Consider the following 13,336-nt stretch of genomic DNA (forward strand, 5'->3'; position numbering starts at 1 on the left):
CGTCATCACAGACGGACCAATGACGTCACTAAGTGAATATCATCCCAGTTGACCGCAAGTCCGAACAAACTTTTAATACTCGCCAAGGCAAATCATTCTTCAGTGTGCGACTAAATTCTCTATTGGGCGGTGATGACGGTGGTGGTGGCGAGGGGGGCAGCTTATCAGTTTATAACTTTGAGGTATGAGGTTGGTTGGATTGGAGTCACTTTGGCATTAACTACCCTGCGATGGCAGGGCTGCAAAAATGTCTATAGGTCTCGTTAGGGAGTTTTTCCCAAATGTACGCGATGATGAAGTGCCCCATTAACAGGACGTAACATCTATTTTAAAATGAGTTTTCAAAGTGAATGCATGAGGACAACCCATTTGTATCGTATATCACTGGAAACGCCCGATTCCCCTGATTCTGCAGGATGTTAAATCGGGCATTTTATTTCTTTAAATAAATCATTAGCGTCGCATTTGCTCCTAGCTCTGTTCACCATCCCAAATGGCAATATTGCCAATTGGGCCGGACAATCACGAAAACCCCCAAATATTATACATTTCTTCCTGAATAATTCTTACAGAGACCATTCTCCCATGAAAGACAGTTGCTTACGCTATACAAAAATCAAAAAAAAATTGAGGGTCAACCATTGAACTTTTGAGATATGTTGAATTTTGCACAAATCAGCGAAAAACGCACCAACTGGCACTGGACGGCATTTCAACACGGGGCCGACGCACATCCCAAGTTCAGTGTACACATACGTCGGCAACAACAGTATAAATGCGTAGTTTCTTGTTAGTCGCCTATTGAGTAGCGCTCTAGGTTTCAGAAACTCAAAAAAAACTTGTCTTTGCCAAAACAACTGCTGAATCAACGCTGACATACTGTAAGGACCGAGAAATCAGTGATTTTAGGAACTACGGTTAGGGGTTGACCGCGCATGAATAACAAAAAAAACTCCCTAATGAGACCATAGACTCATTAGAGTGTTCCTCTCTCCGGAAATCTTTAGTAAAAGGCGAAAGATTTATGCGTGGAATCGAAGAGAAACCAGAGTGATGGTGTCCAGCCCGAGTTGGCTAGAGCTTGCCAAGTTGTTCATTATGTGTTTGATTTTGGAAAATGGGATGCCGAGTAGTTCCTGAGTCTGTAGACAAAAGAAATGTATTGCAAGCTATTCGTAATGATCTGATGAACATATCATTCAGCTCGCCGTCAGTTGTCGCCTCATCCATGTAGGCCATGTCAATTGCGGATCATCGAGAAAAAGTCAGGGAAATACAAAAAATGACCACGCTTACGTTATCTAGCTTTGACCTTTGACCTTTGGTCAGTTCCAGCCGTCCCAACCGTGCAGTGATATTGGAAGAATTATGAGAAAAAAATAACGAAAAAACTGAAGTCTACAACACATGGTATTCAGAGGCGGTCACCCATCAACGTACTAACCACGCTCGACGTTGCTTGGCTTCGGTGATCGGACGAGAACCGGTGTTTTCAACATGATATGGTCGTAGACATCAGAGGCCGACTTTTTGGGCTAGTTATAACAGTAGGCCAGCGACATAATTACAAACTGCATACATTTAATTTCTGTTGACATGTTATATTGTGACAGGTTGGTCTCTTTGGAAATATTTTGTGGTTCTGAAAAGAACCGTTTGGTGTAACTAGCAATCACTGTCGTACTCATCGTCTTGAAGTAGAATCTCGTCGCCGAACAGCTCGCATCTCAACTCTGTCATCTTGTTTGCAGTGAGTTCGGCAAATTTGTAATAGGCGGCCCTGACACCCTCAAGGGTTACAAGCTGGAGTCGCCTGTTGTAGCGCATCGAGCGGTGACCCTCCTCGTTAGCGTGGTTGTACCGAAGTGTTATGTCTTGAAGCTTTCTGTCTATCATCACGATCTGGTCGCATGCCTTATAAAACTTTTCTTCAAGTTGGTGGAGTTGCGCTGACTTGGTTGAGTTTTCCATGTTTTCTTTCGTGTCGGTTTGATATGTTCCGATGTTCACAGGTTGAATAGTGAACTGGGACGGGTTATCTCGTCCAATTTATACTTGTGCGGTCGCGTGTCACCCGGCAGCGTAATTACCATGTCAACTCGAGTTGACATTACTCATTCAGCCGAAATTGATTGATACGTCTCACCGGCCAAGCAATGATATCGCATTGATTGTAATCAAATAATTGTATAGGCCTGGGCTCAATGTATCTGAGGAGTGAGTTAAAATCACCAATATGGCAATTAATAGGCCTAATTGGCACTTTTTCTCACCGAGTGATTGTGAGTAGAGTATAAAATCCAAATCAACTCACTATTTCACCATTAATTCATCGACCATCGGGTCAACTTGAAAATTACCAACCATGAAAACCACAATTGACCAGAGATTGCGAGCGGTTGAGAGAAAGTTTAAAACATCGGTGCGACAAGTCGGCGTCCTCGATAGACAGATTGACAGACTCCAAGCCCGATACAAGAGAGCCTACAATAGCAAGACCAATGCCGTGTTCAACAGCTTTCGTCTTCAACTTTCAACTGTAGAAGGTGTGCGTCAAGTGTTTTACCTCTATGCATGCGAAAGAGCCGCCGAGAAGAGTCGACTACAAAAAGAAATGCAAGAGGAGCTTATGAGCAAAAGAGTAGAATGAGTCTTTATAATAGTTAAAACGGTTCTTTTCAGAACCAATCAAAATAGTAAAATGAGATAATTCTGTGCAATTAGTTTGCTTCGATGTAAAAAGAAGGTGCGAATGTCTCCCTTGAAATAGCCCGTTGCTAGCCAAAGAAAACGATGCTGGGCCTGTTGGTGACGTCATCACAGACGGACCAATGACGTCACTAAGTGAATATCATCCCAGTTGACCGCAAGTCCGAACAAACTTTTAATACTCGCCAAGGCAAATCATTCTTCAGTGTGCGACTAAATTCTCTATTGGGCGGTGATGACGGTGGTGGTGGCGAGGGGGGCAGCTTATCAGTTTATAACTTTGAGGTATGAGGTTGGTTGGATTGGAGTCACTTTGGCATTAACTACCCTGCGATGGCAGGGCTGCAAAAATGTCTATAGGTCTCGTTAGGGAGTTTTTCCCAAATGTACGCGATGATGAAGTGCCCCATTAACAGGACGTAACATCTATTTTAAAATGAGTTTTCAAAGTGAATGCATGAGGACAACCCATTTGTATCGTATATCACTGGAAACGCCCGATTCCCCTGATTCTGCAGGATGTTAAATCGGGCATTTTATTTCTTTAAATAAATCATTAGCGTCGCATTTGCTCCTAGCTCTGTTCACCATCCCAAATGGCAATATTGCCAATTGGGCCGGACAATCACGAAAACCCCCAAATATTATACATTTCTTCCTGAATAATTCTTACAGAGACCATTCTCCCATGAAAGACAGTTGCTTACGCTATACAAAAATCAAAAAAAAATTGAGGGTCAACCATTGAACTTTTGAGATATGTTGAATTTTGCACAAATCAGCGAAAAACGCACCAACTGGCACTGGACGGCATTTCAACACGGGGCCGACGCACATCCCAAGTTCAGTGTACACATACGTCGGCAACAACAGTATAAATGCGTAGTTTCTTGTTAGTCGCCTATTGAGTAGCGCTCTAGGTTTCAGAAACTCAAAAAAAACTTGTCTTTGCCAAAACAACTGCTGAATCAACGCTGACATACTGTAAGGACCGAGAAATCAGTGATTTTAGGAACTACGGTTAGGGGTTGACCGCGCATGAATAACAAAAAAAACTCCCTAATGAGACCATAGACTCATTAGAGTGTTCCTCTCTCCGGAAATCTTTAGTAAAAGGCGAAAGATTTATGCGTGGAATCGAAGAGAAACCAGAGTGATGGTGTCCAGCCCGAGTTGGCTAGAGCTTGCCAAGTTGTTCATTATGTGTTTGATTTTGGAAAATGGGATGCCGAGTAGTTCCTGAGTCTGTAGACAAAAGAAATGTATTGCAAGCTATTCGTAATGATCTGATGAACATATCATTCAGCTCGCCGTCAGTTGTCGCCTCATCCATGTAGGCCATGTCAATTGCGGATCATCGAGAAAAAGTCAGGGAAATACAAAAAATGACCACGCTTACGTTATCTAGCTTTGACCTTTGACCTTTGGTCAGTTCCAGCCGTCCCAACCGTGCAGTGATATTGGAAGAATTATGAGAAAAAAATAACGAAAAAACTGAAGTCTACAACACATGGTATTCAGAGGCGGTCACCCATCAACGTACTAACCACGCTCGACGTTGCTTGGCTTCGGTGATCGGACGAGAACCGGTGTTTTCAACATGATATGGTCGTAGACATCAGAGGCCGACTTTTTGGGCTAGTTATAACAGTAGGCCAGCGACATAATTACAAACTGCATACATTTAATTTCTGTTGACATGTTATATTGTGACAGGTTGGTCTCTTTGGAAATATTTTGTGGTTCTGAAAAGAACCGTTTGGTGTAACTAGCAATCACTGTCGTACTCATCGTCTTGAAGTAGAATCTCGTCGCCGAACAGCTCGCATCTCAACTCTGTCATCTTGTTTGCAGTGAGTTCGGCAAATTTGTAATAGGCGGCCCTGACACCCTCAAGGGTTACAAGCTGGAGTCGCCTGTTGTAGCGCATCGAGCGGTGACCCTCCTCGTTAGCGTGGTTGTACCGAAGTGTTATGTCTTGAAGCTTTCTGTCTATCATCACGATCTGGTCGCATGCCTTATAAAACTTTTCTTCAAGTTGGTGGAGTTGCGCTGACTTGGTTGAGTTTTCCATGTTTTCTTTCGTGTCGGTTTGATATGTTCCGATGTTCACAGGTTGAATAGTGAACTGGGACGGGTTATCTCGTCCAATTTATACTTGTGCGGTCGCGTGTCACCCGGCAGCGTAATTACCATGTCAACTCGAGTTGACATTACTCATTCAGCCGAAATTGATTGATACGTCTCACCGGCCAAGCAATGATATCGCATTGATTGTAATCAAATAATTGTATAGGCCTGGGCTCAATGTATCTGAGGAGTGAGTTAAAATCACCAATATGGCAATTAATAGGCCTAATTGGCACTTTTTCTCACCGAGTGATTGTGAGTAGAGTATAAAATCCAAATCAACTCACTATTTCACCATTAATTCATCGACCATCGGGTCAACTTGAAAATTACCAACCATGAAAACCACAATTGACCAGAGATTGCGAGCGGTTGAGAGAAAGTTTAAAACATCGGTGCGACAAGTCGGCGTCCTCGATAGACAGATTGACAGACTCCAAGCCCGATACAAGAGAGCCTACAATAGCAAGACCAATGCCGTGTTCAACAGCTTTCGTCTTCAACTTTCAACTGTAGAAGGTGTGCGTCAAGTGTTTTACCTCTATGCATGCGAAAGAGCCGCCGAGAAGAGTCGACTACAAAAAGAAATGCAAGAGGAGCTAATGAGCAAAAGAGTAGAATGAGTCTTTATAATAGTTAAAACGGTTCTTTTCAGAACCAATCAAAATAGTAAAATGAGATAATTCTGTGCAATTAGTTTGCTTCGATGTAAAAAGAAGGTGCGAATGTCTCCCTTGAAATAGCCCGTTGCTAGCCAAAGAAAACGATGCTGGGCCTGTTGGTGACGTCATCACAGACGGACCAATGACGTCACTAAGTGAATATCATCCCAGTTGACCGCAAGTCCGAACAAACTTTTAATACTCGCCAAGGCAAATCATTCTTCAGTGTGCGACTAAATTCTCTATTGGGCGGTGATGACGGTGGTGGTGGCGAGGGGGGCAGCTTATCAGTTTATAACTTTGAGGTATGAGGTTGGTTGGATTGGAGTCACTTTGGCATTAACTACCCTGCGATGGCAGGGCTGCAAAAATGTCTATAGGTCTCGTTAGGGAGTTTTTCCCAAATGTACGCGATGATGAAGTGCCCCATTAACAGGACGTAACATCTATTTTAAAATGAGTTTTCAAAGTGAATGCATGAGGACAACCCATTTGTGTCGTATATCACTGGAAACGCCCGATTCCCCTGATTCTGCAGGATGTTAAATCGGGCATTTTATTTCTTTAAATAAATCATTAGCGTCGCATTTGCTCCTAGCTCTGTTCACCATCCCAAATGGCAATATTGCCAATTGGGCCGGACAATCACAAAAACCCCCAAATATTATACATTTCTTCCTGAATAATTCTTACAGAGACCATTCTCCCATGAAAGACAGTTGCTTACGCTATACAAAAATCAAAAAAAAATTGAGGGTCAACCATTGAACTTTTGAGATATGTTGAATTTTGCACAAATCAGCGAAAAACGCACCAACTGGCACTGGACGGCATTTCAACACGGGGCCGACGCACATCCCAAGTTCAGTGTACACATACGTCGGCAACAACAGTATAAATGCGTAGTTTCTTGTTAGTCGCCTATTGAGTAGCGCTCTAGGTTTCAGAAACTCAAAAAAAACTTGTCTTTGCCAAAACAACTGCTGAATCAACGCTGACATACTGTAAGGACCGAGAAATCAGTGATTTTAGGAACTACGGTTAGGGGTTGACCGCGCATGAATAACAAAAAAAACTCCCTAATGAGACCATAGACTCATTAGAGTGTTCCTCTCTCCGGAAATCTTTAGTAAAAGGCGAAAGATTTATGCGTGGAATCGAAGAGAAACCAGAGTGATGGTGTCCAGCCCGAGTTGGCTAGAGCTTGCCAAGTTGTTCATTATGTGTTTGATTTTGGAAAATGGGATGCCGAGTAGTTCCTGAGTCTGTAGACAAAAGAAATGTATTGCAAGCTATTCGTAATGATCTGATGAACATATCATTCAGCTCGCCGTCAGTTGTCGCCTCATCCATGTAGGCCATGTCAATTGCGGATCATCGAGAAAAAGTCAGGGAAATACAAAAAATGACCACGCTTACGTTATCTAGCTTTGACCTTTGACCTTTGGTCAGTTCCAGCCGTCCCAACCGTGCAGTGATATTGGAAGAATTATGAGAAAAAAATAACGAAAAAACTGAAGTCTACAACACATGGTATTCAGAGGCGGTCACCCATCAACGTACTAACCACGCTCGACGTTGCTTGGCTTCGGTGATCGGACGAGAACCGGTGTTTTCAACATGATATGGTCGTAGACATCAGAGGCCGACTTTTTGGGCTAGTTATAACAGTAGGCCAGCGACATAATTACAAACTGCATACATTTAATTTCTGTTGACATGTTATATTGTGACAGGTTGGTCTCTTTGGAAATATTTTGTGGTTCTGAAAAGAACCGTTTGGTGTAACTAGCAATCACTGTCGTACTCATCGTCTTGAAGTAGAATCTCGTCGCCGAACAGCTCGCATCTCAACTCTGTCATCTTGTTTGCAGTGAGTTCGGCAAATTTGTAATAGGCGGCCCTGACACCCTCAAGGGTTACAAGCTGGAGTCGCCTGTTGTAGCGCATCGAGCGGTGACCCTCCTCGTTAGCGTGGTTGTACCGAAGTGTTATGTCTTGAAGCTTTCTGTCTATCATCACGATCTGGTCGCATGCCTTATAAAACTTTTCTTCAAGTTGGTGGAGTTGCGCTGACTTGGTTGAGTTTTCCATGTTTTCTTTCGTGTCGGTTTGATATGTTCCGATGTTCACAGGTTGAATAGTGAACTGGGACGGGTTATCTCGTCCAATTTATACTTGTGCGGTCGCGTGTCACCCGGCAGCGTAATTACCATGTCAACTCGAGTTGACATTACTCATTCAGCCGAAATTGATTGATACGTCTCACCGGCCAAGCAATGATATCGCATTGATTGTAATCAAATAATTGTATAGGCCTGGGCTCAATGTATCTGAGGAGTGAGTTAAAATCACCAATATGGCAATTAATAGGCCTAATTGGCACTTTTTCTCACCGAGTGATTGTGAGTAGAGTATAAAATCCAAATCAACTCACTATTTCACCATTAATTCATCGACCATCGGGTCAACTTGAAAATTACCAACCATGAAAACCACAATTGACCAGAGATTGCGAGCGGTTGAGAGAAAGTTTAAAACATCGGTGCGACAAGTCGGCGTCCTCGATAGACAGATTGACAGACTCCAAGCCCGATACAAGAGAGCCTACAATAGCAAGACCAATGCCGTGTTCAACAGCTTTCGTCTTCAACTTTCAACTGGAGAAGGTGTGCGTCAAGTGTTTTACCTCTATGCATGCGAAAGAGCCGCCGAGAAGAGTCGACTACAAAAAGAAATGCAAGAGGAGCTAATGAGCAAAAGAGTAGAATGAGTCTTTATAATAATTAAAACGGTTCTTTTCAGAACCAATCAAAATAGTAAAATGAGATAATTCTGTGCAATTAGTTTGCTTCGATGTAAAAAGAAGGTGCGAATGTCTCCCTTGAAATAGCCCGTTGCTAGCCAAAGAAAACGATGCTGGGCCTGTTGGTGACGTCATCACAGACGGACCAATGACGTCACTAAGTGAATATCATCCCAGTTGAACAAACTTTTAATACTCGCCAAGGCAAATCATTCTTCAGTGTGCGACTAAATTCTCTATTGGGCGGTGATGACGGTGGTGTTGGGGAGGGGGGCAGCTTATCAGTTTATAACTTTGAGGTATGAGGTTGGTTGGATTGGAGTCACTTTGGCATTAACTACCCTGCGATGGCAGGGCTGCAAAAATGTCTATAGGTCTCGTTAGGGAGTTTTTCCCAAATGTACGCGATGATGAAGTGCCCCATTAACAGGACGTAACATCTATTTTAAAATGAGTTTTCAAAGTGAATGCATGAGGACAACCCATTTGTGTCGTACATGTATATCACTGGAAACGCCCGATTCCCCTGATTCTGCAGGATGTTAAATCGGGCATTTTATTTCTTTAAATAAATCATTAGCGTCGCATTTGCTCCTAGCTCTGTTCACCATCCCAAATGGCAATATTGCCAATTGGGCCGGACAATCACGAAAAACCCCAAATATTATACATTTCTTCCTGAATAATTCTTACAGAGACCATTCTCCCATGAAAGACAGTTGCTTACGCTATACAAAAATCAAAAAAAAATTGAGGGTCAACCATTGAACTTTTGAGATATGTTGAATTTCGCACAAATCAGCGAAAAACGCACCAACTGGCACTGGACGGCATTTCAACACGGGGCCGACGCACATCCCAAGTTCAGTGTACACATACGTCGGCAACAACAGTATAAATGCGTAGTTTCTTGTTAGTCGCCTATTGAGTAGCGCTCTAGGTTTCAGAAACTCAAAAAAAACATGTCTTTGCCAAAACAACTGCTGAATCAACGCTGACATACTGTAAGGACCGAGAAATCAGTGATTTTAGGAACTACGGTTAGGGGTTGACCGCGCATGAATAACAAAAAAAACTCCCTAATGAGACCATAGACTCATTAGAGTGTTCCTCTCTACGGAAATCTTTAGTAAATGGCGAAAGATTTATGCGTGGAATCGAAGAGAAACCAGAGTGATGGTGTCCAGCCCGAGTTGGCTAGAGCTTGCCAAGTTGTTCATTATGTGTTTGATTTTGGAAAATGGGATGCCGAGTAGTTCCTGAGTCTGTAGACAAAAGAAATGTATTGCAAGCTATTCGTAATGATCTGATGAACATATCATTCAGCTCGTCGTCAGTTGTCGCCTCATCCATGTAGGCCATGTCAATTGCGGATCATCGAGAAAAAGTCAGGGAAATACAAAAAATGACCACGCTTACGTTATCTAGCTTTGACCGTTGACCTTTGGTCAGTTCCAGCCGTCCCAACCGTGCAGTGATATTGGAAGAATTATGAGAAAAAAATAACGAAAAAACTGAAGTCTACAACACGTGGAATTCAGAGGCGGTCACCCATCAACGTACTAACCACGCTCGACGTTGCTTGGCTTCGGTGATCGGACGAGAACCGGTGTTTTCAACATGATATGGTCGTAGACATCAGAGGCCGACTTTTTGGGCTAGTTATAACAGTAGGCCAGCGACATAATTACAAACTGCATACATTTAATTTCTGTTGACATGTTATATTGTGACAGGTTGGTCTCTTTGGAAATATTTTGTGGTTTTGAAAAGAACCGTTTGGTGTAACTAGCAATCACTGTCGTACTCATCGTCTTGAAGTAGAATCTCGTCGCCGAACAGCTTGCATCTCAACTCTGTCATCTTGTTTGCAGTGAGTTCGGCAAATTTGTAATAGGCGGCCCTGACACCCTCAAGGGTTACAAGCTGGAGTCGCCTGTTGTAGCGCATCGAGCGGTGACCCTCCTCGTTGGCGTGGTTGTACCGGAGTGTTATGTCTTGAAGCTTTCTGTCTATCATCACGATCTGGTCGCATGCCTTATTAAACTTTTCTTCAAGTTGGTGGAGTTGCGCTGACTTGGTTGAGTTTTCCATGTTTTCTTTGGTGTCGGTTTGATATGTTCCGATGTTCACAGGTTGAATAGTGAACTGGGACGGGTTATCTCGTCCAATTTATACTTGTGCGGTCGCGTGTCACCCGGCAGCGTAATTGCCATGTCAACTCGAGTTGACATTACTCATTCAGCCGAAATTGATTGATACTTTTCACCGGCCAAGCAATGATATCGCCTTGATTGTAATCAAATAATTGTATAGGCCTGGGCTCAATGTATCTGAGGAGTGAGTTAAAATCACCAATATGGCAATTAATAGGCCTAATTGGCACTTTTTCTCACCGAGTGATTGTGAGTAGAGTATAAAATCCAAATCAACTCACTATTTCACCATTAATTCATCAACCATCGGGTCAACTTGAAAATTACCAACCATGAAAACCACAATTGACCAGAGATTGCGAGCGGTTGAGAGAAAGTTTAAAATGTTACCTGGACAGATCTGGAAAGTGGAGGGGAATATTCAAGAATTACGGACGACAAAATCGAAATTTCCGCGACACAATTTTAATGATATGCTGAACGAACTACAATGGCGAAATACATACATGAAAGAGAAATATTGTCACATAACAGCCCTTTGACCTTTAGAAATGTGTACAATCAAAATACCAGTGATATCTATAGTAATTATACCCGATATAGGCCCACTGCCTATATAATCCAAGTATATACAATAAACATTAGAGTGACTAGCCGTGCTAGTTAATCTAAAAGAAATTGACAGAGTTAGGCCTAAACCTGAGAAAACATCAAGAAATCCCCGCACACAAAGTGTTAAAACCCGCAAAAACCCAAGAATTTCCGTGATTCACATTTTGATTCACATGTCATTTGGAATGCGTGCGTCTCTCCGAATACGGAAAGCGGTTTACAAATATGGCAAAAATCTGTGACGTATTTAAAATCCCTTTAAACTTCCAACCAATCACAGCATCGCACTTTCCCAAATATGGCACATCTGACCTATTCATCGCTGACGTGACCCCAGCCACAGCCAATCAGAGCGTCGCCTGATGTCAACAATACCAACGCGGTTGCATTGTTGACACTGTGTTCGAAACTAAAATCCCCGTTTCTGACATGAAACGTTAATCAAACATATGGAAACTTTATACAACAAAAATATACCTTAGCGTGACTTCTCTGAACAATAGTTGCGAACATTACATTCCCATTAAAGAATAGTTTGAAGCCCAAAATCCTTGACTGACGCTCAAGCGCGCACAGCTGATCCAGCCATTCTGACAGCCCGAGGCTCGACGCTCAACAAATTTGCCGAAAACTATTTACAAACATCTCTAACCTTTTGCATGTCAATATACATCTGATCTACCAGTTTTACTACACATGACTAAATGATTTAAGGTTACTTACCTGGAAAGTGGAGGGGAATATTCAAGAATTACGGACGACAAAATCGAAATTTCCGCGACACAATTTTAATGATATGCTGAACGAACTACGCAGGCGCGAACTATTCCTACGACGTTCTCAGAAACGTAATCCCCGCGTCATTCTGTGCTTCGCTCAAGATCCACTCATTTGCCAAAAAAATGTGTCCCCCTTTTCTCGATGACTCCAAACTCATACCGCCGCATAAACTCATACCGTCACAAAAACATCGGTGCGACAAGTCGGCGTCCTCGATAGACAGATTGACAGACTCCAAGCCCGATACAAGAGAGCCTACAATAGCAAGACCAATGCCGTGTTCAACAGCTTTCGTCTTCAACTTTCAACTGTAGAAGGTGTGCGTCAAGTGTTTTACCTCTATGCATGCGAAAGAGCCGCCGAGAAGAGTCGACTACAAAAAGAAATGCAAGAGGAGCTTATGAGCAAAAGAGTAGAATGAGTCTTTATAATAATTAAAACGGTTCTTTTCAGAACCAATCAAAATAGTAAAATGAGATAATTCTGTGCAATTAGTTTGCTTCGATGTAAAAAGAAGGGGCGAATGTCTCCCTTGAAATAGCCCGTTGCTAGCCAAAGAAAACGATGCTGGGCCTGTTGGTGACGTCAACACAGACGGACCAATGACGTCACTAAGTGAATATCATCCCAGTTGACCGCAAGTCCGAACAAACTTTTAATACTCGCCAAGGCAAATCATTCTTCAGTGTGCGACTAAATTCTCTATTGGGCGGTGATGACGGTGGTGGTGGGGAGGGGGCAGCTTATCAGTTTATAACTTTGAGGTATGAGGTTGGTTGGATTGGAGTCACTTTGGCATTAACTACCCTGCGATGGCAGGGCTGCAAAAATTTCTATAGGTCTCGTTAGGGAGTTTTTCCCAAATGTACGCGATGATGACGTGCCCCATTAACAGGACGTAACATCTATTTTAAAATGCGTTTCCAAAGTGAATGCATTAGGACAACCCATTTTTGTCGTATATCACTGGAAACGCCCGATTCCCCTGATTCTGCAGGATGTTAAATCGGGCATTTTATTTCTTTAAATAAATCATTAGCGTCGCATTTGCACCTAGCTCTGTTCACCATCCCAAATGGCAATATTGCCAATTGGGCCGGACAATCACGAAAAACCCCAAATATTATACATTTCTTCCTGAATAATTCTTACAGAGACCATTCTCCCATGAAAGACAGTTGCTTACGCTATACAAAAATCAAAAAAAAATCGAGGGTCAACCATTGAACCTTTGAGATATGTTGAATTTTGCACAAATCAGCGAAAAACGCACCAACTGGCACTGGACGGCATTTCAACACGGGGCCGACGCACATCCCAAGTTCAGTGTACACATACGTCGGCAACAACAGTATAAATGCGTAGTTTCTTGTTAGTCGCCTATTGAGTAGCGCTCTAGGTTTCAGAAACTCAAAAAAAACATGTCTTTGCCAAAACAACTGCTGAATCAACGCTGACATACTGTAAGGACCGAGAAATCA

General features: G+C 42.7%; 1 protein-coding gene and 8 non-coding genes across 9 annotated transcripts in view; all 9 read right to left on the reverse strand.

Moving 5' to 3' along the window:
- Positions 1 to 13,336, reverse strand: part of LOC135497104 (uncharacterized) — a 235,352-nt gene that overhangs the window by 125,739 nt on the left and 96,277 nt on the right. The window lies entirely within an intron of this gene.
- On the reverse strand, positions 938 to 1,054 carry LOC135497465 (U5 spliceosomal RNA). The gene has a single exon (XR_010448870.1). It is a non-coding gene; the product is annotated as a U5 spliceosomal RNA (small nuclear RNA).
- LOC135497511 (5S ribosomal RNA) lies at positions 1,396 to 1,514 on the reverse strand. Its single transcript, XR_010448914.1, has one exon. It is a non-coding gene; the product is annotated as a 5S ribosomal RNA (ribosomal RNA).
- LOC135497467 (U5 spliceosomal RNA) lies at positions 3,750 to 3,866 on the reverse strand. Its single transcript, XR_010448872.1, has one exon. It is a non-coding gene; the product is annotated as a U5 spliceosomal RNA (small nuclear RNA).
- On the reverse strand, positions 4,208 to 4,326 carry LOC135497512 (5S ribosomal RNA). The gene has a single exon (XR_010448915.1). It is a non-coding gene; the product is annotated as a 5S ribosomal RNA (ribosomal RNA).
- LOC135497468 (U5 spliceosomal RNA) lies at positions 6,562 to 6,678 on the reverse strand. The gene has a single exon (XR_010448873.1). It is a non-coding gene; the product is annotated as a U5 spliceosomal RNA (small nuclear RNA).
- On the reverse strand, positions 7,020 to 7,138 carry LOC135497513 (5S ribosomal RNA). The gene has a single exon (XR_010448916.1). It is a non-coding gene; the product is annotated as a 5S ribosomal RNA (ribosomal RNA).
- LOC135497472 (U5 spliceosomal RNA) lies at positions 9,368 to 9,484 on the reverse strand. Its single transcript, XR_010448877.1, has one exon. It is a non-coding gene; the product is annotated as a U5 spliceosomal RNA (small nuclear RNA).
- On the reverse strand, positions 9,826 to 9,944 carry LOC135497507 (5S ribosomal RNA). The gene has a single exon (XR_010448910.1). It is a non-coding gene; the product is annotated as a 5S ribosomal RNA (ribosomal RNA).

Source organism: Lineus longissimus, chromosome 12 (assembly GCF_910592395.1).
Source record: "Lineus longissimus chromosome 12, tnLinLong1.2, whole genome shotgun sequence".
Lineage (NCBI taxonomy): Eukaryota > Metazoa > Nemertea > Pilidiophora > Heteronemertea > Lineidae > Lineus > Lineus longissimus.